Consider the following 13,386-nt stretch of genomic DNA (forward strand, 5'->3'; position numbering starts at 1 on the left):
AAAAGAGCCATAAATCTCCCTCCTTTTATTCAAAATGTGTGTTTTATAGCCATTTCCTGGCCAATTTCTGCCTTGAATAAATACGTAACATATCTTTGTGTGTATAGATTTTAGGTCCAAGCATTGGGCTTCCTCTCAAGAGTGAGCTGACTGCTAAAATACAGTTTGAACATGGTTCTGTTCTGTTCCTCCCTTCCCAGAAAAATCATTCATTGAGTTTTAACTGGCTGAAGGTTGTCCCTGTGGCACGTGCACCTGCTTGTCTATGGTGACCTGGGATAGGACTGGGAGGGAAGACCCCAAAGGACCCCAAAAGGTGATCCAGTTTCCAAGGCTGGATCAGTGAGACTGAAAACTGGAATTTGAACCCAAAGGCTCAGGAGGATTTTGGTAATCTCAGGCACAAGCTCACCCTCACACAGCATTGTGTTTGGATGTCAGAAGCAAGTGTAGCTCCAAAGCTCTGTAGGTGTTGTGCTCACACCCCATGTCTGTGCTGATGGTCACCAGGAGCTGGGCTTGATGCTCAACAGGACCCCACTAGTCTCTACAGCTGGAATTGCATATGGCTCCTGGTCAGTAGGGGACACAGTGCTTCCAGCTAATGGTTTCTATGGGACTGCACATCCCCATCTCAAGAACAGCGTCATCTGCATGGCTCTCTGCTCCTTATTCCCCCATCCCACATCCTTTCCAACCACAATGGTGTGCCCCAGTTTACTGCTCCCACATGCTCTTTTCCACCTCTGTTTCCCAGTGTCATCTCTAGATGGTACAAAAGGACAGCACGGAGCTGGAGGAAAAGACAGGAGCACATGGACAGCGAAACAGGAGGAAGTAGGCAGGGATATTTCTTGGATCTTGGGTGTGTGGACTGCACAAGTAGAAATGTCCAATTGCTTTTCAACATGTTGTCTTTTGGCATTGATGGATCGTAATTTATTTATTTAATTGAAGTGTGCTGAAGCAGATGAGAAATGGTACAGCTGTGTCATCTGTTCTTCCCCATGTTTAGTGAGCATGAGACCCAGGAAAAAGGAAGAACAACAGGAACAGCTCTGGTTTTGGAGGGAAATATCAAAGCTTTTCATCAGTGTCCTGCTCTCTTAGGTCACGCAGAAAGCAGATTCCCCTCAGTAAAACAGCAGGAAAAGCCATCCTTTTGCAAGGAAAGCAGTAAAAGTTTAAGGTCTGGAATTATTGGTGTTTTATTTTTAGCTCTTCCTTCTAATCCCTTAAGCCCGTAGTTTCTTTCTTCTTCCTTTTCCCTGAAACCAGGAGCTGAAATGATTTGGCCCTGATTCAAAGTCTCAAAGCTAACAGCACAGCTTCCAGATTCCATGCCAGAGAAGTCTGGTAGGGGCCTGAAGTTTATCTCAGAGAAGGCAGGTTGTTGTGCTTGGTGGGAATCATGCCACTAACCCCGAGAAGCCTTTTTTTACCATGACCTTAAGCATGCCAGCAGTGTATCCTGAGCCTACACATCATGTAAAAATAACACAAGAGGTTGCAAGGAACAACCTCCAAAAGTTTCCTAAACTTTGGGCCAAGATTAGAATCGAGCTCACATACACAAAAGCAGTGTGATACCTCAAGTAAAGGACCAAGAAAGGAAAAGGTGTCAGAGGGATGTCTGGGGATCCTGGGAGTTTCTCCTGAATACAGATGGCATGGTGAAGAATCCTCCATTGGAGTGGAAAGCCATATGTGTACATTTGCTTTGGATGCTCTACAGGGGAAAGTCACTGCCCTTTGCAATTTCTTAGTGGTCTCTTCTGGGTGAACGTGGCCTTTTCATATCCTCAGATTCATTCCCAGGGTGAGACTCCCAGTGCCAGCATATATTTATTCCCTTGGATTATCTCTTTACTATTGCTGCTATCTCTGCAGCAGGCAGCAACATTACCGGTAGCATTTATTAGTGAAGGAAATACATTTGGGGATTTCCCAGGAGCAGAAGAGAGGAATTCTGTACCTAGGAGGTTTCCATTCAAGCAATGACAGCTCTGAAGCCCTCCAGACAAGTGTCTTTTACTCAGCTGGAGTGCAGCTTTGTTTCTTCCCCCTGCTGTGGTATCTCCATTTAAGGCCCAGTGTGTAAACATTTATAAGCACATGATGGGTTTAACAACGATTCATCCTATTAAAGTCAAAGTAGCCACTTAACGGATTGTTTCCAGAACTAGGCAATAGATATAAAAAGGGCAGGGACCATGACTTCTCTGTGCTATCTGAAGTGGCTAACACTCAGGCACAACAGGCTCCAGCCCAGTGGAGGTGGCCTCCTTCTGACCACATATTAAAGCTGCCTAGAAACATAATTTTGTTTTCTGCCTGGGAAATCTTTTATTTTAGAACACCAATCAGGTTCAGGGGCTCTGGGAATGGTTCAGAGCAGCAGTGCTGTGTGAATGGTCCTGCAAGGAGGAGGAGGTCATTTATCTCCGGTAGTTGGTGGGCATGGTGGTGGTAGGTTGGTGGTTGGACTAGGTAATCTTTGAGGTCTTTTCCAACCTTGATAACTCCATGATCCTATAATTTTATTATCAGCCAGAATAAAACAAAATCGAGAAGAGGAACACCCAGTCTTACCTTTGAGCCCACAAAAAGGACTTCAGAGCTATGGCATAGAGTGAATGTTTTGAGGTTTTGTCTGCCCTGTGACAGTAGTTGCATCTCACCAGATCCCCAAATGCTACCATGGCCAGGGAGAGAGCTCACTGTAGATCCTGGGATGCTGCTGGTGTAGATGGGAAGCAGCTCTATGTCAGGACAACCCAGAGCAAGTCTGGAGGAGATACTAGGCTCCCCAGTGGTGCTGCAGCACTTTGAACACCTCTTTGAAATTGTCTGTGTCCCACCAGAGCTCAGAGCTCCCTGCCCCAGGAAGCTGAGTGCTGGCTGTGTGCTGCTACAGGGATGCTGTGGGGACCATCCCAGCTGGGAGCACACCCCCGTGAACCTCTGTGTGCCTTCAGGAAAAGAACCTACCAGGCATTTCAGGAGACTGGGAGCTCTCTGGCAAGCCAAGCATGACCTTCTCTGCTTGCACCCTCAGCTGGATGTCAGCCAGCTCTGTGCTAGAAGGCATGTAGCTCTGTCAGTCTGATGCTAAGCCTTCACTGTCACCAAAAATAGGAATTAAAAGTACGTTCAATGCATTCTATTATTGTTAGTATACTATTATTATTATTATTATTTTCCAATGAAATGTTTTTTTGTTTGAGGCCTGGATGAAAGAAATTAATTAATAAATAAATACGTAAATGTGTCCAAAATGAAGGCCTTAGCAAAACAGCTATTTTGTTATGATTCAGTGCTGAGAAATCTTTGAATTTTTTAAAATGACTTATTGGCTGCTTTTAAATATATCAGGCAGCTTAAGATAAAAACAATCACACTGTTGAAAAACTACATTCTCCCTTGAAAAAAAAAAAAAAAGCTTCAGGAGGAAAAACTTTCTTTAGGTACCACTGAAGGGCTTTTGGTGATACATAGCTGCATGCCATGATGATAGGGAAAAGGAATTAAGTGGGATGATAGATATTCTATGGACACCTTACAAATACCTTATGCTTTTAATCTAATTGATTGGTGGACAGCTAAACATTGAGGCAAAGATGCCAACTTGATATCTTGGTGGGAGCTACAACCTCACTGGGCATTTGAAGAAGGTGTGTATGGGCCATTGAGACTTCATCAGAGTGGTAAAGCAGGATGTTATCAGGGGAGAGCACAAAAACTAAAGGCCCTGAGCATGGCTAGAGAGAGAGAAAATAAATAAATAAATTCAGAGTTTCCAGGAAAAGCCTCCAGATGATCATGGTAAGGTTGAGTGAGGGAACACCTGGGGAAGATTGATTAAGAGACGGCCAGTGTGAGTACATGATTTATGAGGAGTGGTCCTGGCTTTAGTTCTTTGGAGATATTGCTGTTATGGTACAGGACAAAACACTCCTGGATGCAATATAGTTACTGGGTTGTCAAACATCACTTGATACAGTTCCACAAGCAAGATTATTAGCTTAGCAAGGGAGAAACTGAATATGAAGTTGAATGGGCTGTGGGACAGAAACTTCCTTTCAAGGCACTGCAATTCTTTATACATCCAACCAAGTGTATGAGTGTGCACCTATCCATCTGCCAGTCTTCCTGTCCATCTGTCTAGTTGCTCAACTTTCTTTAGCTTGGAGATTTGTCAGGGGCTCCCAAGATGCCCTTTTGGAGTTCAGCCTTCCCATGTGAGCAGAAGGAAGGGTCGCCAGTGTGCTGGTTGGTGAAGCTGCAATGAGGAGGTGATGTTTCAGGATGCAGAAGGCTGTGAGCTGCCCTTGGGCTGTTGGTGCACTAGTGACAAGAAGTAAAGCTGGATACAACCTGGAGGCCTGGCCTCTAGGGGAAGTTTAGAGCTGTGAGAACTGAAGAAGAGGCTTCAACTGCTGTGGCTCTTACTCAAGACAAAGTACTGACCTGCTTCTGGCAGTTGGACTAGATGATCCTTGAAAGTTCCTTCTAACTTAAATGCTCTCCAGAGCCAAAATAACAAGTTTTCTTTAATTCCTGGTCAATAACCACACTTCTCAGCATGAAAATGTGTACATCTGAAAACATATGATGAGACATCAGAATGCTTTCTATCAATAAGGTGGACTATTTCTATCAATAAGGTGGACAAAAAGGAAAGCAGAAAGGCACAAAGCCTTTGCATAAATTACAAATATTTTTATGCCTTCAGCTCTAAGGCTGCATTAATTGGGAAACAAACAAACAAACAAACAAACAAAACAGGCTGAAAAAGCATGTGGGACATTGGGGTTCCCTTTACTAAGGGATTAGCTGGAACTTAAATATGAGACATGGGTATTGGCATCATTTTGGGAGAGTTTGAGTTGAGCACACCTGAAATAATGACCACATTTGTGGGTGGCTGTGAGAAAGGATGCTACTGACCTATGGATGGGGCAATCAGGATGAGTCCAGGGCCAAAAGATTCTCTTGCAGAGGACCCAGACAGAGCTTTTCCAAATTAGGAAAGGAATGAATAAGATAAATGGCTCACACTGGTAACGTGGAGGAGGTTCAGAGTCATTGGGGTCATGGTCTGTCTGTTAGTAAAAAAGGAATTGCAGTCACAATTCTTCCTGGCAAGGAGGTAAAATGATGGAAGTTGTTGCCAATGGACACAAAAGCATGATGTGCTTATAAAACCCATTTTAATAGAAAAACAACCGTGTGTGAGGAGTTCGGAAGGAAATGAGTGGAAGTGTATGAAAGGGACAGGGCACAATAAAGTGGAACAGGGATATGATTTGGGGCTTGCAGCCCGTTAAGTGAAACGCCTGTATGACTGTTGGCTGTTATGTGTCCTCACCTTGCAGGAGCTTTTCCAGCAAACTTCCATTCTGGTTTGTTGTGTATGAGGTGACCTTGAACTGAGCTACATTTTGAACTTGCATCCAGGTGATGCATATTCCCATATGTGCTGTAACCATCAAGGATTTGGGAGCTTTTGTGTCACCTAGGTTATACCAGCACTTGCAGTACATGGTCAAGCACAGAATCATGTGCTCAGCCACTTGTCTCTGCTGGGACAGCAAGGGGTTGCTGGCCATATAATCTCATCTCCAAATATTCTTTCTTGCAGGAGAAAGCTCTGCTTCCCAGAGGGATCCGCTATCCTTGCAATCAGAGCTGGGAGTCCTTGTCATCTAACTTCAGCCATCTAAAATCCAGATGTGGAATCTAAGCTACCCATACAGGCTTTTCTTTTAGCAATGTGCATGTCTTTTGGCTCCTAAAGATACTGCAGGTTCATACTACAGCAAACATATGGATAAAGTGCATGCCTATGGGGGTGTCCTAGCAGTGCACGGTGGACTGCTGGCTTTGGGTGAACACAAGGCACTGGCAAAGAGTCAGACCTGTGTGCTGAGTCTCTCCTATGCCTAGACAGAAAGATAAAGAGGAATGAGAAACAGCAGTTGAATCAACAGAAAAAAACAGCTTATATTCTGATATATGCTCTTGGTGGTACTTACATTCTTTTAAAGCAGAGACAAAGATGACAACTATAATAATCACAACAATGGATCCCCACTGGGCCTGTTTCCTAACTCATGTTTTGGCATGGGCCGTCTGCTGCTTGCTTCTTGTGCTAGAGCACTGCTCGGGAGTGATAAGGAGCACGCAGCCTTCTGTACTTTAAAGTGCACTAGAAATAGAAAGAGAGATACAGTACCACAAAAGGAAACTGGCTGGCTTCAGACATTCTCCACAGCTGACTGGTTCAGCACCCAGGAGTTAGATGTATCATTGCAAACCAAGGGCAGATTTTCTATTTTCTTTGACTGGCAGAAGCTCAATCTGCTAGTCAAGATTCAAACATCTCTGCTTTAACCAGATGTTCTGGGGTCAAGGCATCATAAAGTAAATGGCACACACAGCATTGGCACAACCATACTTTGGCCAAGCTCATTGGTTCAGGAATTCATTTTAGGTATAAGGCAGTTGTAGACTTGCCAGTATTAGAAAAATGATAGAGTCCTTTAGAAAAAGTCCTGACAAGCCTGGTATCTTGTAGCAGGAAGTGCTACAGGTCACTCATGTATAACGATAAGCAAAAGATAAGACAATCTCCTGCTTGGGAATTAGAAGATTTGGGTACCTTGTGGCTCATCAGATACAGCCCCACTTGGCCTTCCATAGTGCTTCAGAATCTGTTGCCATTTTCTTTCTGTTAATCCCACGGAGGGCAAATCCCTTCCAAACCAATATATACAGAGACTGGCAGGCGTGCTATGTGATGGAGTGGAGCAAGTTTCCAGCAGCCATGGACTTGGACCAGCATAACTACGGAGAGTGCCAGACTCTCTGATTTCCCTGTGTTTGGCAAGGCACACAGGAGAGGGAGATGGCCTCTGTATAGCCAAGAACTCTGCCCAAAGACCGGCCTTAGGGACCACTTGTGTTTCACCAAACCTCAGGCCAGTAAAAAAATCCTAATAATTTTTATCAAGCATTTGTTTAAATCCATTGGTCTCAAGAGGACCATCCTGCCCTTGGCCAGGAAGTAAGTGAAGGTGAGATCACTGTGTTTGCTTGCACAAGCTGGCAGTTAGTGCAAACAGTCCCTGACTTTGGGCATATGTACTTTGGTCTGCGCTACTACATCTCCATCAATGTTATTTTCATGCTTGATCTAGAATGTCTCACCATGCACCTTCATTTTCCTCCTGTAAACATAGTTATGCACCTGCTTCACTCTTTCAAAGAGGTGGATGCTGGAGATAAACAGCTGTATGAGAAGAGCTAATCCCCTTTTTCTACCCAATTGACACAAGTGTCTCTGCCATCCAAAGCAAACATTTTAGCATTCACTTTCCAGGAAAGTGTCTTCTTAGAGAAGAGACTTAGGAAAATCTTTGGAAACTTTCTTGCTGGCCCAAGTGAGTTGAAAGAGAAATTTTGCTTCGCAGAATTAAGATGAGAAATGTTTTTTGTTTTGTTTGCCTTCAGAGATGAACATGAAAGGCAAATCATGGGAGAAAAAGAGGATGGCTGCCTGTAGAAACCACAAAAATCTTTCTAAGATCTGGTTCCCAATTTTGCTGCACTTGGACTAACATTTATTTTCAACCTAGATATCAGCAAGAACCATGCATGATCGGATCCTCTGCAAAATGGGCTGTATACTGTGGGAAAGGAGAAGAAGGTCTGGCTGTGTAGGCTAATAAATAAGAAGCTGATGCTTGAGCAGAATCAGTTCTGTCTGGATCTGAGGTTGACAATCTCTGCTAAAATCCCAATGTTGTTCTTCCTCTCATTCTTCTCCCCAACTCAAAAAGAAGGAAAATAAATAAATGACTAAATAAAAAAGAAGTGGTTTAAACTGTCTTTGAAGAAGAAATTTTAGTATAATCTCAGGTCATGGTAGTGGTTCTGCACAGGGAAATAGTAGAATCTACCACGACTGGAAAAGGCATTGATCATTTTGAATCCATCAGTGAAGACTTGCTCACATCTGGCAGCAAAAAGGGAGAATAGAGCAGTGATTTTGTGCATGGAGAGGGTGGCTCGTTAGACAGGAGGAATCATGCTCTGGCTGCCTGGGGAAGCAGGATGTCAAGCTTGGAGGGCTAAGCATTTATTTTGGAAAACCAAGCTCCCACTTTCTCATCTACACATGGATGTGCTTCCCTTCTCTCTCCTCCAGGCCCATTTCTTTCATGCCTTTCCAGCCTGCATTCCTGGGAGTCTGAGGAACAGTGCTCCCAGCAGCCCTGTTCCTGCACCTGGGGGAACTGCTGTCACTTGCACCTGTTGGCAGAGGACAGTAAGGATAGAGGCTAAAGGCTGGTTTCCTCTACCAGCTCATTGTGGTGCTGCCCTGCTGGTAAGCCTTGGCTGTGTCAGTTTCCCACACTTCAGTTCGCTTGTTCCTTCCATGAGTTTCTGTAGTTTTTGCAAGAAGCCAAAACACCTGCTCAGTGAGCAAAGATCTCTGGAGGAAGTTGGCAGAGATGATCTTCCTGGACCAATATTTTTATTTATTTTTTTTAATTGCAGCTCAACATGATCCTTTCTCTCCTAAAACACCTGATGTGACGCCACATTTGTTATCTTTTCTTCCCCTCTTAACAACAGCATCTCTCCCTGTTCTGCATTTTAACTGCTGAAGGGGCAGAGGTTTATCTGTGTTGGGTAAGTAAACTGCAGTCCTGTCCTCACTCCATGAATGTGGCAGCTCACAGCCACTGGTCACATCTTGCCTCCCAGAGATGCCTGCTCAGTACCAACCAATGTCACTTACAGAGGTCTGCTGTTCCTGTTGGATAAATAGCGGCATCCCTTGTCTATGCCAGCTCTTATTTCTGCCGAATGCAGCTGTCTGAACTCAGTCCAGGAGTCTGATCTTGAATTAGAGAATGACAGTAAGGACTTAATCTCTTGTATGTCTAGTGGTCAAGACTCAGCTCTAGAGATATAAGTGAAGAGGCTCCTTTTTTTTCAGCAACAGTCCAACAGTCGTCCAAAGCCAAGCTTTGGATCACTCCACTATTAATTTGGAAAGGGGAGAAAACTAACAAAACTGAGCCCATGGAGCCCCTTGAAGTGGACTCAAATAGAAATAAAAGCTCTTTGCAGAGTGAGCTTTGGATTGATTTCTCATTTCATGTCCAAAAATTACTTGGAATGATCATGTCGGCCAAAGACCAGGGTCTAGTCTGCATACCTGTGCTGCTGTCCAGGTGGTGAAGAAAAAGAACAGATGCATTGAGATGAAGAGAAGGATTTCAGAATGTGTTTTCAAAACCTCCTGTTCGTTGAAAGGGCTGGAAAGAGATTTAGAAAACACATCTAGGATTTCCTTTGAACATCAGGAAAAAATTGACTTGGACATTGCTAATGTAGTGCCTTTCCAAGCTTACCACAGTGGAGAAATGTCATTTGCTTGCTAGGAACTCAACCCAAACCCTCCCTTGGGTCAGCTTCCTCCCTGTATTGAGCAGGCTGGTGTGGGAGGAGACAAGTGCATGAGAAGCTGAACGAGACTTTTTAAATATTTGGCCTTCTATAATGGAGGCCTAAAGCTGGGAAATGATTTGGTATTTTATTTCCTATGACTTTAGCTGAGAGTCCAAAATGGTTCATGACTGTAGTGCTCTCACAGGTTCCTCAGCTGTAAGTAAAAAGAAGGAAAAGTGTTTGGCCAGATCAGATTTGGCCGTTTTCAGGCAGTGCTGGCTGTAGCTCAAATCCAAATGGGAAAGCAGAGTCGTTGCCTCTGCACTGGATGGTGTAGATGCTCCATTGGCACAAGTGTGCTCTTGCTTTCTAATCCTTGAGTGAGTCTACACCACTCTACCCTGTCTGTCCTCTACCATAACCTCAGTTTCCTTGGTCATGGGAAGATTTCCTCCTACTACAGAGGATATGATGCTGCCTACTAACTGTAGGCACACAAAGGAAAAAAAGCAGACAGCTAGACAAGTATCAGCAATGGTTTCTGTGGAAACTATTTTTAACAGCTTCAGAGTCTGATGGTGTTCAGTAAAGGTGAAATTCTGGCAGCTGGAATTTGTGATACTAATGCTGAAACCAGGGGATCTGACATGGAAATCAGCATGGGATGAACACTGATATTGATGGGAAAACTTGGTGCTCACACTGAAATGCTCTAAGGGAATCCATATGATTAGGTAAAGCCAGTATGGAAGGAAGTATTGAATTTGACCAGGAATAACCAAATGGAAGGCTAATATCCTACCTCAGATGTATGGACACCAGACCCTGCTTTCCATTTATAATAGCATTGTTTTACGATTTTCTGGCAGCCTTCCTTACAACCTTAAGGTTGTATTCAATTCCCTTCCCTCTGAAGGCCTATGTGTTCTACAACTGCAGACAAAGTTTTATGACATAATGAATGAGTCTTATCACATCCAGAAATCACAAGGAGAAAAGTAGAATTGACAGTTGCGAAAAGTCTGTTCTTACAGAGTCCAATGATGAATTTGAGCTGCATCAAGCTGTAAAGCACAATACAGACCGACTTGATCTAGACTCTAGCCTTTGTTATAACTTTGTTAAGTTATAGTTTAAACAGTGAATGAGACTGTGTCTTGTTTCCCGTCCTCTGTGCTGGATCAGCCAGGCCTTTGCCCCTTCTGTGTTTTGATTCTGACTCTGATGGGCTCACACACTCTACATCCTATGAACATGCCAACTGGCAGCCCATGCTAAAAAGGGAGCTGGAATAAACCCTGAGTACAAGGTATGTCCTTGCAGGAGGAGAGGAAAAAAATCTCTCAGCTTATGTATGGAAGATCTGTGTTTGAAAAATGGTCTGTCTTCAGCTGTCATCTAGCTTAATAAAGGCAGGATGGAGAGGGAATAGCTCTTCTTACCTCCTTAGACTATCACTGAAACAACAGCTCTACAGCAGAACTGGAGCATCATGCAGAAAGAGAGACAAAGTTTTCTCTTTAGAGAGACAAGCAGACAGACGAATAGACAGCTAGCCAGATTCTTCTGTGTTACAAGCGTGTAACTCCAAAACTATTAAAGGAACTATTCATAACCAGGAAAAGAATCAAACTGCCGGTGTAGTCCACTGTAAAAGATTTTCAGTTCAATCTTTGATGGCATTTTAATAGGAACAGCTACTCATCAGCAATGTCAGGGTTAAATACTCCCAGCATGTATGCAATTGCAGAAATACCCTGAGAAGAATCAAGGAAATATTTCCATCTTAAACTCTGATAAGGAGTGAAAAAGTGCAACTCGTTCCATATGGTGGCTGAGAGCCCTGAGCCAAACGGAAAGCCGCGCAGTCTGCCAATGTGTAAGAACTTGCAAGGCTGATAAATGAGCGCGTTGCTTTGGGAAAGCCAGAGATGAAGTCGCACTGGAAAGAAGAAAACTGAAAAGTGAGGAGGAATCTTTCTTTTTCTTTTTTTTTTTTTTTTTTCAAGAGGGGGAAATAAAAAGCCAAGTCTCACCCATTTTTCTTGTTGGATGGCAGCAAGAATTTCTGGAAATGTTTTACATGTCAAAGATTTAAACAAGCTGGGATGTTTGAGGACAAGCCATTATGCAACGAATAAATAAATCAGTAAAAGCAGGGGGAAGAGTCTACCTTCTCTTCTGCTGTACAAAAATGATCCTAGCCTGAGACAGCTGCATTTTTGGGGGATACTCAGCACAAGATGGGATGTGAGTTGTCACAAAGTGAAGAAGGAGAATTTTTGGGTTTCCCCACTACTGATCACAGCATGCCCAGATATGCAGCAAGGAGAGACTTGAGCACATCATGCAAGGTGGGGAAAGGATACTAGAGGAGAGTTATGGTCATAGGAGTCTCCGAGCACCAGGCATCCTGGAGAAGCAGGGAGCAGGCTCCAGCACAGCACCAGGCATGGGTGCTTGGCCAAACAGAATTGGGCTGTGTCTGGCACTGGGGTCATGGGGCAGGGGCAAGGGTGGGAGCGCAGGGCTGTGCTGGAAGGGAGCAGAGGGTCAGAGCAGATTGCACATCCCCAGCTTGGTGCCTGAGATTTGACAGGTCCACATTCTTGGCTGAAGGGATATGGGTGTACAATTGATTTTGGGAGAGGAGTGGGTAAATTCATGGCTGGGCTGCCTGGGGGGAATGCTGTTCCTCTGAAAAAGTCTTTTTCTGTGTCTAAAAAAGCCATCTCTGACAATCTGAGCTTGTTTCCATGTTCAATCAGATCAGAAATAGGGGAGGAAATCAATCTCACAAACAAAATAATCTCTCCTGTTCCTTCACCAGACAGGGATTTTTCATCCAGGAGCTTCTTTGAAGCTATGGCTATAGAAGCACTTTGATTCCTGATAATGGATAGCCATAGGAAATCTTCGCTGGCTCATTTGCCTGAGCAAACTTGTTGTAATGAAACTGGTGCTGCTATTCAGACATCAGCACCTCTGCATGGGCAGAGGGTGGACTGACCTATGCCAGCTCTGCAACTTCACCCAGATGAGGCATACAAAGCCAAGAGCATTTTGTTAGGCTAAAAAGAGCAGCAAAAAGAGCAAACTGCAGGTTGTAAATTGCTGGCCAAGGTGATAAATGGTATGTGAACTGGCCACTATAATCTGCAAAGTCTGCGAGGCTGAAAAGAAACCCTCCTTCTCATAAGCCCATAATATTTCTCTTCCTAGAGTACCATAGCTTCAAGCTATGTGCCACAGATGTTTACTTCCCAGAATGTTTGCTCTCAAGTCTGAGCTTCTGTCTTGCAGCTGCTGACAAAAGCAGCCTCTCCAAATATCCCTGGCAAAAGGAAAATGAAAATTTCCCATCTTTGGTGAGCAGTGTTCCAGCAGCTGCATGCTTCCAGCAGCGCCTGCCTCCCAGGTTATAACCTGAACAGATGGGGAGGGTTTTGCTGAGGTATACTTGGGTAAAAGGAGTCTGCGTTGCTGAGACTGGGGATATTGGTGTGGAGTATCATGGCTGTGACAGGCTGGAGGCATGTCTTCAGCAGGAGACACCTGGGCACAGGAAGGTGAGGATGTGACAGCGCTGGGGAGGTGGAGCAGGGGTATGCAGGGAGTTTGGATTCAGGGATGGTTTCCTGGACCATATAGGGATTCTCAGGTCTATTACATCCCACTCTCCTGAGTGGGTCCCGTCTTCTTTGCCAACCCCTACATCTGCCCACAAAACTCATGCCATTGCTTTTACCCAGATGCTTCACTTTGGCCATGGCTCCAATGCTGTCCATCCTCTCACCCAGGAAACTTCCCCTGCCACCCTCTGCTGCAGCTTTGCAGCTTTCAGCTTTGCAGCTTTCAGCTTTGCAGCACTTTCAGCTCCTCTGTAGTGTTGCCTAATGTGATGTGCATGCTCCTGGGCTC

The sequence above is a fragment of the Coturnix japonica genome, chromosome 15 (genome assembly GCF_001577835.2).
Source record: "Coturnix japonica isolate 7356 chromosome 15, Coturnix japonica 2.1, whole genome shotgun sequence".
NCBI classification, from domain to species: domain Eukaryota; kingdom Metazoa; phylum Chordata; class Aves; order Galliformes; family Phasianidae; genus Coturnix; species Coturnix japonica.